Source organism: Aulonocara stuartgranti, assembly GCF_965226115.1.
Source record: "Aulonocara stuartgranti genome assembly, chromosome: 13".
NCBI lineage: Eukaryota > Metazoa > Chordata > Actinopteri > Cichliformes > Cichlidae > Aulonocara > Aulonocara stuartgranti.
Genome location: NC_138949.1, coordinates 231,507 through 243,994, shown reverse-complemented (window position 1 = coordinate 243,994; position 12,488 = coordinate 231,507).

Here is a 12,488-nt window from a genome sequence, read left to right as displayed (position 1 = left end):
AAGGAAATGATTGTGACATATGGTGTCTCTGACTGCGCTTCCATCTTGTATGTCCGTGGGAGGGTCAGGATGTTCATGGTTTGGATCACTGCTGATGTTTGGTTCAGAAGGACAGTGTTCTCCTCTAATTGTGGCAATGTTGTGAAGAATCACACATGCCACAATAATGTCACATGCCCTTTCTGGGGTGACCCTGAGTCTTTGCAGGCACTGGAACCGGGCCTTAAGCATTCCGATAGTCATTTCAATTCTGGCTCTTGTCCTGCAATTAGCCAGATTATATCGCTGCTGTGGGCCCGGTTCAGGGTCAGGGTAAGGGGTAAGCAAATAGGGTAAACATGGATACCCCCTATCACCAAGCAAGTAGCCAGTGAACTCTCCTAAGACAGAAGGATACACTTCAGTTCAAATGTCCCTGAAGCAATTGGTCTTTATATATTTTAAAGTATTTTCAACTCACCATGTCCAAATTTTGTGCTCAGTGTACATTCACGGAATATTTGTGAGTCATGGACAGAGCCTGGCCACTTGGCTTCCACATTTGTGATAATGTTGGCAGCATCACATATGATCTTCACAGTGCAGAGAACACAAATTAGCATCCATTACTATAATGAAATAATTTGTTAGTTTGACATGCTACAGGGAACTATGTACCTGTACATTAATGCTGTGGAAAGACTTCCTGTTCACATAGTCTCCTTCATTTACTGAAGGAGCAATGATTGGAATGTGAGTGCCATCTATACAGCCAATCACGCCTGGGAACCCTGAAAATAAATGTAAAATTTAAGTAGTCCAAGTATCACCACATCATACATTAAGTTTTGGTCATCCTGATACCTGCAATTTTGTGGCATCCCTCTTTGATAAATCTTGTGGGTCTGTGACCGGGGAACACCACAAACGTGTACAGGAGACGTTTCAGTGCAACTGTAACATTCCTGACTGCCCGACAGACGGTAGCCTTGGAAACGTGCTCAGCGTCACCAATATTATACAGAAAGCTCCCGTTTGCAAAAAACCGAAGTGCAATACAAATAATATGTACAGAACTGAGAGAATGTCTGCGATGTGTCACATGAGCAATATTAGGCCTGAGGATGTTATTCAAATAAATTATAGATTGTGCTGAAAAACGGTAACGTTCGCACAGGAGATCATCAGGTAATGATAAAATGTCCAAACGCGCTCTGATCACTCTCTCCCGGCGGAGAGCTCTGCGGAGAATTTGGGCTTCACGATCTACTGGCTCTTCAAGGAAGTGGCACCATGTCTGACACTTCCTACTGTCAGGTTTCCGACAAAGGGGCGGAGACAGTCAGGGTTAGTTGTAGTAAACCTGCTAGGGGGCAGGTTAGCTTCACGGCGTGTGTCGTCATAGTGACTCACTCAGGCTGCAGCTGAACTCGCTTTGTGAAACCGAAAACCCAGAGTTTTCGTTAACTCAGGGTATACTTACTCAGTTTTTCCACTAAACCGGCTTCCTGAAACAGGGCCCTAGTGACAATTTGGATTATCCAATTAACCTATCCCCATAAGCTACATGTCTTTGGACGGTGGGAGGAAGCCGGAGTACCCGGAGGGAACCCACGCAAACACGGGGAGAACATGCAAACTCCACACAGAAAGACCCCGGCCTGATGGTGGAATTGAACTCAGGACCTTCTTGCTGTGCGGCAACAGTGCTAACCACCGTGCTGCCCATGTTTATTATTATTATTATTATTATTATTATTATTATTATTAGAGTTTCATGTTTCTATTATCCATGTTTTAGGAATGGTGGTTTAATGTATAGTTCAGTTCCATGTTTCATTTTCTGTCTCTGTGTTGAGTCCATGTCTCTGAGTTGTGATTCATGTTTCCTGTTTTATTGTGAAAGTCTTTGTCTTATGTTAGTGTGTGCAGCTTTGTTCCCCATGTCTCGTTAGCCCTGATCTCTCCCAGCTGTGTCTCCCTTCTGTGGCCCATTTCCTCATTACTACCCTGTGTATTTAAGCCCTGTGTTTTCCCATGCCCAGTGTCGTGTCGTACCCACAGATTATGCCTGTGTGTCCTTGGTCTCAGTGTTCCATCCTCACTTCATGTTTGTTTTCCTGCCAGTAATAAAGCTGAGGTTTTTGAGTTACATTCCGTTTTCCGAGTCCTGCATTTGGATCCTCATCTCTGCCTGCCCGCACACAGAGCCCTGACATATACATTTTATTTTGTGATGTGATGTGAGCGCAGGTGCAACCCAAAAGGCCCCAAACATTCCTGGCAGCAAGTAAAAATGAAATATAAAAATATAGTCCAAACAGGTAAGGTGTAATTGTATTATGAGCCATAGTGCTTGGTCTGTTTGTCCGATGTAAATCAATTGCAGTTAGAGGCTACATTAATTTCCCCTCTGTAAGCACTTATTGAAATTATCTGAGCACATTACAAGTACATATTTGCTTACTCTGTATGCTCAAATGTGACCCGTTATAGCCAACAGAAAAAAAGCGGAGGCCCGAAAAACAGGTGGGGGTCCTCCGCCACCACCACTCACAGAGGCTGAGCAGTTGGCTTCCACATTTGTGATAATGTTGGCAGCATCACATATGATCTTCACAGTGCAGAGAACACAAATTAGCATCCATTACTATAATGAAATAATTTGTTAGTTTGAAATGCCACAGGGAACTATGTACCTGTACATTAATGCTGTGGAAAGACTTCCTGTTCACATAGTCTCCTTCATTTACTGAAGGAGCAATGATTGGAATGTGAGTGCCATCTATACAGCCAATCACGCCTGGGAACCGTGAGAATAAATGTAAAATTTAAGTAGTAGTTCAAGTATCACCACATCATGAATTAAGTTTCGTTCATCCTGATACCTGCAATTTTGTGGCATCCCTCTTTGATAAATCTTGTGGGTCTATGACCGGGGAACACCACAGACGAGTGCAGGAGACGTTTCAGTGCAACTGTAACATTCCTGACTGCCCGAAAGACGGTAGCCTTGGAAACGTGCTCAGCGTCACCAATATTATACAGAAAGCTCCCGTTTGCAAAAAACGAAGTGCAATACAAATAATATGTACAGAACTGAGAGAATGTCTGCGATGTGTCACATGAGCAATATTAGGCCTGAGGATGTTATTCAAATAAATTATAGATTGTGCTGAAAAACGGTAACGTTCGCACAGGAGATCATCAGGAAATGATAAAATGTCCGAACGCGCTCTAATCACTCTCTCCCGGCGGAGAGCTCTGCGGAGAATTTGGGCTTCAACATCTACTGGCTCTTCAAGGAAGGGGCACGCCATGTCTGACACTTCCTACAGTCAGGTTTCTGACAAAGAGGCGGAGAAAGTCAGGGTTAGTTGAAGTAAACCTGCTAGGGGGCAGGTTAGCTTCACGGAGTGTGTCGTCATAGTAACTCACTCAGAATTAATCTAAACTCGCTTTGTGAAACCGAAAACCCAGAGTTTTCGTTAACTCAGGGTATACTTACTCAGTTTTTCCACTAAACCGGCTTCCTGAAATGGGGCCCAGGGCCCCGTTTCAGGAAGCCGGTTTGGAAAACTCAGAGTGAAAAACGACACTCACGGTTGAGTAACCCCGAACTGTCCAACTCGGAATATTCCGTTTCAGAAAGGCTGATAACAATTAGTTCAGTCAACGCGGAGTTGCTTTAACCCCAAGTGAAGCGCGCGGACGAGGATACATAAAGCCCTGATAAGCGGAGCACAGATTAAGTGAGTCACCATGGAGACGGAGGGAAAGAAGGCGCGGTCAATGTATCTTACAGCGCTTGAGGCCGAAATTCTGATGGCAGCATATGCCGATAACATGCAAATTCCGCGGAAAAAAGTAACACAGCCACAGCTGCAAAACAAAGGGAGCATGCATGGCAAACATAGCCGACAGAGTCAATGCGTGAGTGTTAATTTAAACATTGATCGAGGGATTTCCACCCATTTAACACGTTATTTTATCATATGTTATTTTATTTGTTATTTTATACATTTTATTTTGTGACGTGATGTGAGCGCAGGTGCAACCCAACAGGCCCCAAACGTGCCTGGCAGCAAGTAAAAATGAAATATAAAAATATAGTCCAAACAGGTAAGGTGTAATTGTATTATGAGCCATAGTGCTTGGTCTGTCTGTCCCATGTAAATCAATTGCAGTTAGAGGCTACATTAATTTTCTTTCTGTAAGCACTTATTGAAATTATCTGAGCACATTACAAGTACATATTTGCTTACTCTGTATGCTCAAATGTGGCCCGTTATAGCCAACAGAAAAAAAGCGGAGGCCCGAAAAACAGGTGGGGGTCCTCCACCACCACCACTCACAGAGGCTGAGCAGTTGGCCCTCAGCCAAAACAGTGGGCGCCCTGTGGCCGAAGGCATCTCTGCGGGGACATCCTCTGAGTCAATAACCCCGCAAGACACAAGTGCCTACATAAGGGGTAAATTCAAAATAATACATGATGTGCATACATCCTTTCTTCACAGTCACCTTTGCAGTGCGACACATTCATTTGATAAACTCTTTACCATAATGAATTATTTTGTAGTGAAGTTATTTTCCGACTGATTTTGCCTTCCCTCAGTCTTGGTTGTCTTTGAGAGCATAATGACAATGAAGTGTAAGGTGATAGGTATGTTTGTTAATTGCCATTTGGTCCCTTGTAAGTTATAAGTGACCTGTATAAACCTCATATTCTATCAGTTGATGGTGGTGGTGTACTGCATCTGGTGCAGCCTCCTGTTGAGCCAGACCAACATGCAGTTGTGAGTAATACTCCACAGATTATATGAGTTTACAGTAGAACAGCAATGTTGTTTATTTCTTTACTACAGGAAAATAATGAAGAAACATTGACAGCTGTTACAGAGGAGGAAGCAACAGAGACACTTTATGAGGTTTACATCTTTTAATACTTTGTGTACAGGAAACACAGGCGACCAATAAAGCCAGTTGAACAAAAAATCTGTTTATTCTTCTTTCAACATGTTGAGGTGATGGGTCAAAAGAAATGATTGTGACATATGGTGTCTCTGACTGCTCTTCCATCTTGTATGTCCGTGGGAGGGTCAGGATGTTCATGGTTTGGATCACTGCTGATGTTTGGTTCAGAAGGACAGTGTTCTCCTCTAATTGTGGCAATGTTGTGAAGAATCACACATGCCACAATAATGTCACATGCCCTTTCTGGGGTGACCCTGAGTCTTTGCAGGCACTGGAACCGGGCCTTAAGCATTCCGATAGTCATTTCAATTCTGGCTCTTGTCCTGCAATTAGCCAGATTATATCGCTGCTGTGGGCCCGGTTCAGGGTCAGGGTAAGGGGTAAGCAAATAGGGTAAACATGGATACCCCCTATCACCAAGCAAGTAGCCAGTGAACTCTCCTAAGACAGAAGGATACACTTCAGTTCAAATGTCCCTGAAGCAATTGGTCTTTATATATTTTAAAGTATTCTCAACTCACCATGTCCAAATTTTGTGCTCAGTGTACATTCACGGAATATTTGTGAGTCATGGACAGAGCCTGGCCACTTGGCTTCCACATTTGTGATAATGTTGGCAGCATCACATATGATCTTCACAGTGCAGAGAACACAAATTAGCATCCATTACTATAATGAAATAATTTGTTAGTTTGACATGCTACAGGGAACTATGTACCTGTACATTAATGCTGTGGAAAGACTTCCTGTTCACATAGTCTCCTTCATTTACTGAAGGAGCAATGATTGGAATGTGAGTGCCATCTATACAGCCAATCACGCCTGGGAACCCTGAAAATAAATGTGCAATTTAAGTAGTAGTCCAAGTATCACCACATCATACATTAAGTTTTGGTCATCCTGATACCTGCAATTTTGTGGCATCCCTCTTTGATAAATCTTGTGGGTCTGTGACCGGGGAACACCACAGACGAGTACAGGAGACGTTTCAGTGCAACTGTAACATTCCTGACTGCCCGACAGACGGTAGCCTTGGAAACGTGCTCAGCGTCACCAATATTATACAGAAAGCTCCCGTTTGCAAGAAACCGAAGTGCAATACAAATAATATGCAATGAACTGAGAGCATGTCCGCGATGTGTCACATGCGTAATATATGGCCTGAGGATGTTATCCAAATAAATTATAGATTGTGCTGAGAAACGGTAACGTTCGCACAGAAAATCATCAGGAAATGATAAAATGTCCAAACGCGCTCTGATCACTCTCTCCCGGCGGAGAGCTCTGCGGAGAATTTGGGCTTCACGATCTACTGGCTCTTCAAGGAAGTGGCACGCCATGTCCGACACTTCCTACTGTCAGGTTTCCGACAAAGGGGCGGAGACAGTCAGGGTTAGTTGTAGTAAACCTGCTAGGGGGCAGGTTAGCTTCACGGAGTGTGTCGTCATAGTGACTCACTGAGGCTGCAGCTGAACTCGCTTTGTGAAACCGAAAACCCAGAGTTTTCGTTAACTCAGGGTATACTTACTCAGTTTTTCCACTAAACCGGCTTCCTGAAACAGGGCCCTGGCGTTTGCATGTGTTTTGGATTTTGTACGTGTTTTGGAGTTTACATGTGTTTTGGCGTTTGCATGTGTTTTGGAATTTTGTACGTGTTTTGTATTTTGTATGTGTTTTGTATTTTGTACGTGTTTTGTATTTTGTACGTGTTTTGGAGTTTGCATGTGTTTTGGATTTTGTACGTGTTTTGGAGTTTGCATGTGTTTTGGATTTTGTACGTGTTTTGGAGTTTGCATGTGTTTTGGAGTTTGCATGTGTTTTGGAATTTTGTACGTGTTTTGGATTTTGTATGTGTTTTGTATTTTGTACGTGTCTTGGAGTTTGCATGTGTTTTGGAGTTTGCATGTGTTTTGTATTTTGTACGTGTTTTGGAGTTTGCATGTGTTTTGGAATTTGTACGTGCTTTGGATTTTGTACGTGTTTTGGAGCTTGCATGTGTTTTGGATATTGTAAGTGTTTTGGATATTGTAAGTGTTTTGGATATTGTACGTGTTTTGGATATTGTACGTGTTTTGGATTTTGTACGTGTTTCGGATTTTGTACGTGTTTTGTATTTTGTAAGTGCTTTGTATTTTGTACGTGTTTTGGAGTTTGCACGTGTTTTGGAGTTTGCACGTGTTTTGTATTTTGTAAGTGTTTTGTATTTTGTACGTGTTTTGGAGTTTGCATGTGTTTTGGATGTTGTACGTGTTTTGGAGTTTGCATGTGTTTTGGATATTGTTAGTGTTTTGGAGTTTGCATGTGTTTTGAATTTTGTACGTGTTTTGGAGTTTGCATGCGTTTTGTATTTTGTACGTGTTTTTTGGAGTTTACATGTGTTTTGGATTTTGCATGTGTTTTGGATTTTGTTCGTGTTTTGGAGTTTGCATGTGTTTTGGCGTTTTCATGTGTTTTGTTGTAGTTTTCTCTTGTCCCCTCCCCAATAATACCAGGAGTGACATGTTTAGCTGCATGTTTTCCTTAAACTGGTGGCTGTCTGAGTGGTGTCCCAGAAATGATGTGGGCTTCATAGATAATTGGCAAACCTTCTGGAGGAAACCTGGTCTTGTTAGGAGAGACGACATCCATCCCACATTGGATGGAGCAGCTCTCATTTCTAGAAATATGGACACATTTATTAAACCCCCCAAAATATGACTATCCAGAGTTAGCACCAGGAAGCAGAGTTGCAGTCTTACACGCCTCTCTGGAGCTTCTCTCCTCCTGCTACCCCCCCCAAAGACCCATCTCCATAGAGACTCTTTCAGCTCCCAAACAGACAGACTCTTTCAGCTCCCAAACAGACAAAAAACAAACTAAAAACCAGCAATAAACAATTTAAACATAAAAAATGACAAAGAAATAATACAGTATCCACATCTGAACCAAAGAATGAAACAGTGAAATGTGGATTATTAAATATTAGGTCTCTCTCCTCCAAGTCTCTGTTAGTACATGACTCAATAATTGATCAACAAATTGATTTACTCTGCCTTACAGAAACCTGGTTCCAGCAGGATGATTATGTTAGTTTAAATGAATCAACACCCCCAAGTCATTCTACAGTAACTACCAGAAATCTCGAAGCACAGGCCGAGAGGGCGGTGTGGCAGCAATTTTTCACACCAGCCTATTAATTAATGAAAGACCAAGACAGACTTTTAATTCATTTGAAAGCCTGATGCTTAGCCTTGTCCAACCCAGCTGTAAAACTCAGAAACCAGTCTTGTTATCATCTATCATCCACCTGGGCCTTACACAGTTTCTGTCTGATTTCTCAGACTTTTTATCTGATTTAGTTCTGAGCTCAGATAAAATAATTATTCTGGGTGATTTTAACATCCATGTAGATGCTAAAAATGACAGCCTCAACATGGCATTTAATCTGTTATTAGACTCGATTGGTTTCTCTCAAAATGTAAAAGAACCCACCCACCACTTTAATCACACTCTAGATCTTGTTTTAACATATGGCATAGAAACTGAACATTTAATAGTGTTTCCCGAAAACCCTCTCCTGTCTGATCATTTCCTGATAACATTTACATTTACAATAATTGATTACACAGCGGTGAAGAGTAGACTTTATCAAAGTAGATGTCTTTCTGAAAGCACTGTAACTAAGTTTAAGAATATAATCCACCCACTGTTATCATCTCCAATGCCCTGTACCAACATAGAGCAGAACAGCTATCTGAACGCTACTCCAACAGAGGTCGATCATCTTGTTAATAATTTTACCTCCTCACTATGTACGACTCTGGATACTGTAGCTCCTGTGAAAACTAAGGTCTCAAATCAGAAGTACCTGACTCCGTGGTATAATTCTCAAACACGTAGCCTAAAGCAGATGACTCGTAAGCTGGAGAGTGTAGAATAAGGAGGGGATGTTTTTCTCATTATCATTTACTATTTTAATATGGCATTATTAGTTCATCAGAAGTATATAACCAGCTTTGCATTAAACATAAATTGAAGTTTTTGACCTTACATTATCCTTTGCATTACAGTGATTGTTATAACTTTAGTTTGATCTTTTCTTACAGGTACCAGAATAATAACATGATTTTCCATTGCAGATGTAACCATGATCATTCCATACACATTGCAGTTTGTTGCTTATTCTAGAGTTGTGCTCAAGTTAATTAAAGGTTAAAAGCTACAGCCAGCGCGAGTCTGGCTGATCTATGGAGGGCAAAGGCTTTGAGCTTGGAAGGCCGCACGCGCTTACACAGCACTTATAAGATGTTATTCTTGGTGATTTTGTGCTTAGTCATGTTCTAATATGTTTTAAGTAGAAGTAGCTGATCCAGCAATATTCATTTAATATTATATACTTGATTTAGAGCAATACACACTGATGGTCTTAACAAATGAAAGAGTCCTTGTAGCTGCCATGTTGTGTCTTAGCAGGGTACAGACGGTTCCAGGAGATGGGGGCAGTCAGCGTCTGCCCTCGGGAAGGAGACAATGTTATTCTTTGTGTTAAATAAAATTGTCAACATTGATTGTATTACACCTGTCACTACGCATGAAGGGGCGTTCTAATACCCTGATTTCATAAAACTATGGTGATGTGTTTTTTGAGACGAGATCTGAGGCTGTCTGCATACAGTGTCCATCTCCCACGTGTGTGATTATTAAATCATCGTTTGACTCAACCCGACCGGACCAGTGTTGTTATTGTGGGTTTTTCCTCTGGTGTCCATCCCCAATATTTTGAACTCGTAACAAGAGGAAATGGTGTGTCCCAAATTTAGAGGATCATCATTTAACCTGGAGAAATAGTTTGTTGCTTTATAAGAAAGCCCTCCGCAAAGCCAGAACATCTTACTATTCATCACTGATTGAAGAACATAAGAACAACCCCAGGTTTCTCTTCAGCACTGTCGCCAGGCTGACAAAAAGTCAGAGCTCTACTGAGCCAACCATCACTTTAACGTTAACTAGTAATGATTTCATGAACTTCTTCACAAATACAATTTTTATCATTAGAGAAAAAATGACCAATAATCATCTCACAGATGTAATATTATCTACAGCTACTCTTAGTACCATTGATGTTAAGTTTGACTCTTTTTCTCCAGTTGATCTTTCTGAGTTAACTTCAATAATTACTTTCTCCAAACCATCAACGTGTCCTTTAGACTCCATTCCTACAAAACTGCTCAAAGAAGTCCTGCCATTTATTAATTCTTCAATCTTAAATATGATTAAACTTTCTCTAATAATCGGCTATGTACCACAGGCCTTCAAGCTGGCTGTAGTTAAACCTTTACTTAAAAATCATCTCTAGACCCAGCACTCTTAGCTAATTATAGGCCAATCTCCAACCTTCTTTTCATATCAAACATCCTTGAAAGAGTAGTTGTCAAACAGCTAACAGATCATCTGCAGAGCATCTGAAGAGTTTTGAAGAGTTTCAGTCAGGTTTCAGAGCTCATCACAGCACAGAAACAGCTTTAGTGAAGGTTACAAATGATCTTCTTATGGCCTCTGACAGTGGACTCACCTCTGTGCTTGTCCTGCTAGACCTCAGTGCAGCGTTCGATACTGTCGACCATAATATCCTATTAGAGCGATTAGAACATGCTGTAGGTATTACAGGTACTGCACTGCAGTGGTTTGTATCATATCTATCTAATAGACTCCAATCTGTTCATGTAAATGGAGAGTCCTCTTCACACACTGAGGTTAATTATGGTGTGAGTCCTCTTCACACACTGAGGTTAATTATGGTGTGAATGTGAGAGTGAATGAATAGTGGCATTGTAAAGCGCTTTGGGTGCCTTGAAAAGCGCTATATAAATCCAATCCATTATTATTATTATTATTATTATTAATTATGGTGTTCCACAGGGTTCAGTACTAGGACCATTTCTTTTTATATTATACATGCTTCCCTTAGGCAGCATCATTAGAAGACATAGCATACATTTTCACTGCTATGCAAATGACACCCAGCTCTATCTGTCCATGAAGCCAGATAACACACACCAATTAGTTAAACTGCAGGAATGTCTTAAAGACATAAAGACCTGGATGGCCGCTAACTTTCTGCTTCTTCATTCAGATCAAACTGAGGTTATTGTACTCGGCCCTGAAAATCTTAGAAATATGGTATCTAACCAGATTCTTACTCTGGATGGCATTACCTTGGCCTCCAGTAACACTGTGAGGAACCTTGGAGTCATTTTTGACCAGGATATGTCCTTCAACACACATATTAAACAAATATGTAAGACTGCTTTCTTCTATTTGTGCACCATCTCTAAAATTAAAAATATCCTTTCTCAGAGTGATGCTGAAAAACTAGTTCATGCATTCATTACTTCCAGGCTGGACTACTGTAATTCATTATTATCAGGAAGTCCTAAAAACTCAGCTAATCCAAAATGCTGCAGCAAGAGTACTGACAGGGACTAGAAAGAGAGAGCAGATTTCTCCTGTATTGGCTTCCCTTCATTGGCTTCCTGTTAATTCAAAATCCTGCTGCTCACATACAAGGTCTTAAATAATCAGGCCCCATCTTATCTTAATGACCTTGTAGTACCATATCACCCTATCAGAGCACTTCGCTCTCGCTCTGCAGGCCAACTTGTTGTTCCTAGAGTATTTAAAAGTAGAATGGGAGGCAGAGCCTTCAGTTTTCAGGCCCCTCTTCTGTGGAACCAGCTTCCAGCTTGGATTCAGGAGACAGACACTATCTCTACTTTTTTCTTTTTATTTTAAATGTACTGAAGAAGCACTCCAAAATTATTCAGTTTTTTTTTTGTGATTAATATTTTATTGTGCTTTTAGACCACTACAGTCCACTGCAGAGACCGGTTACATCACATAAAACATCAGCATAGCAGCAGAACAGCAGCAGAGAATACAAAACCAAAATGAGGGGGACAAACAAAGCAAGAGATGAAAAACAAAACAAAACACAACAAAACAACAAAAAAGGAAGCCTGTATGAGCAGGGTTTTAAAAGTTTTGCAACTTTCATTAGTTTTTATTTTTATTTAGTTTTGACTTCAGATTTTCAATTTTATATCAGTTTTAATTAGTTTTTACCAATTGTTTGCTAGTTTAGTTTAGTTTTTATTTTTTTGAAAATCCTTAGTTTCAGTTTAGTTTTGATTAGTTTCAGTTATAGTTTTAGCTGTGTTTGCAATAATTAAGTGTAACAAAAGGTCAACAGGTCGCCTGTCTGTTGCAGGGCTAACACGCAGAGACAGACAACTCACATTTCCACCTATGGGTTCTCAGTGTTGGGGAGTAACGGAATACATGTACCGCCGTTACGTATTTAAAATACAAAATATGAGTAACTGTATTCCGTTACAGTTAACGTTTAAAAAGGTGGCATTTAGAATACAGTTACTTTGTTGAAATAAATTGATTACAGGACGGTACTTTCCTGTTTCATATTGTGGCGGGTCAGGACTGTTTGGGTTTTGTTTGACAGCTATGTTCTGTTGTTCCAGGCAGCAGCGTTACGGTTGCCA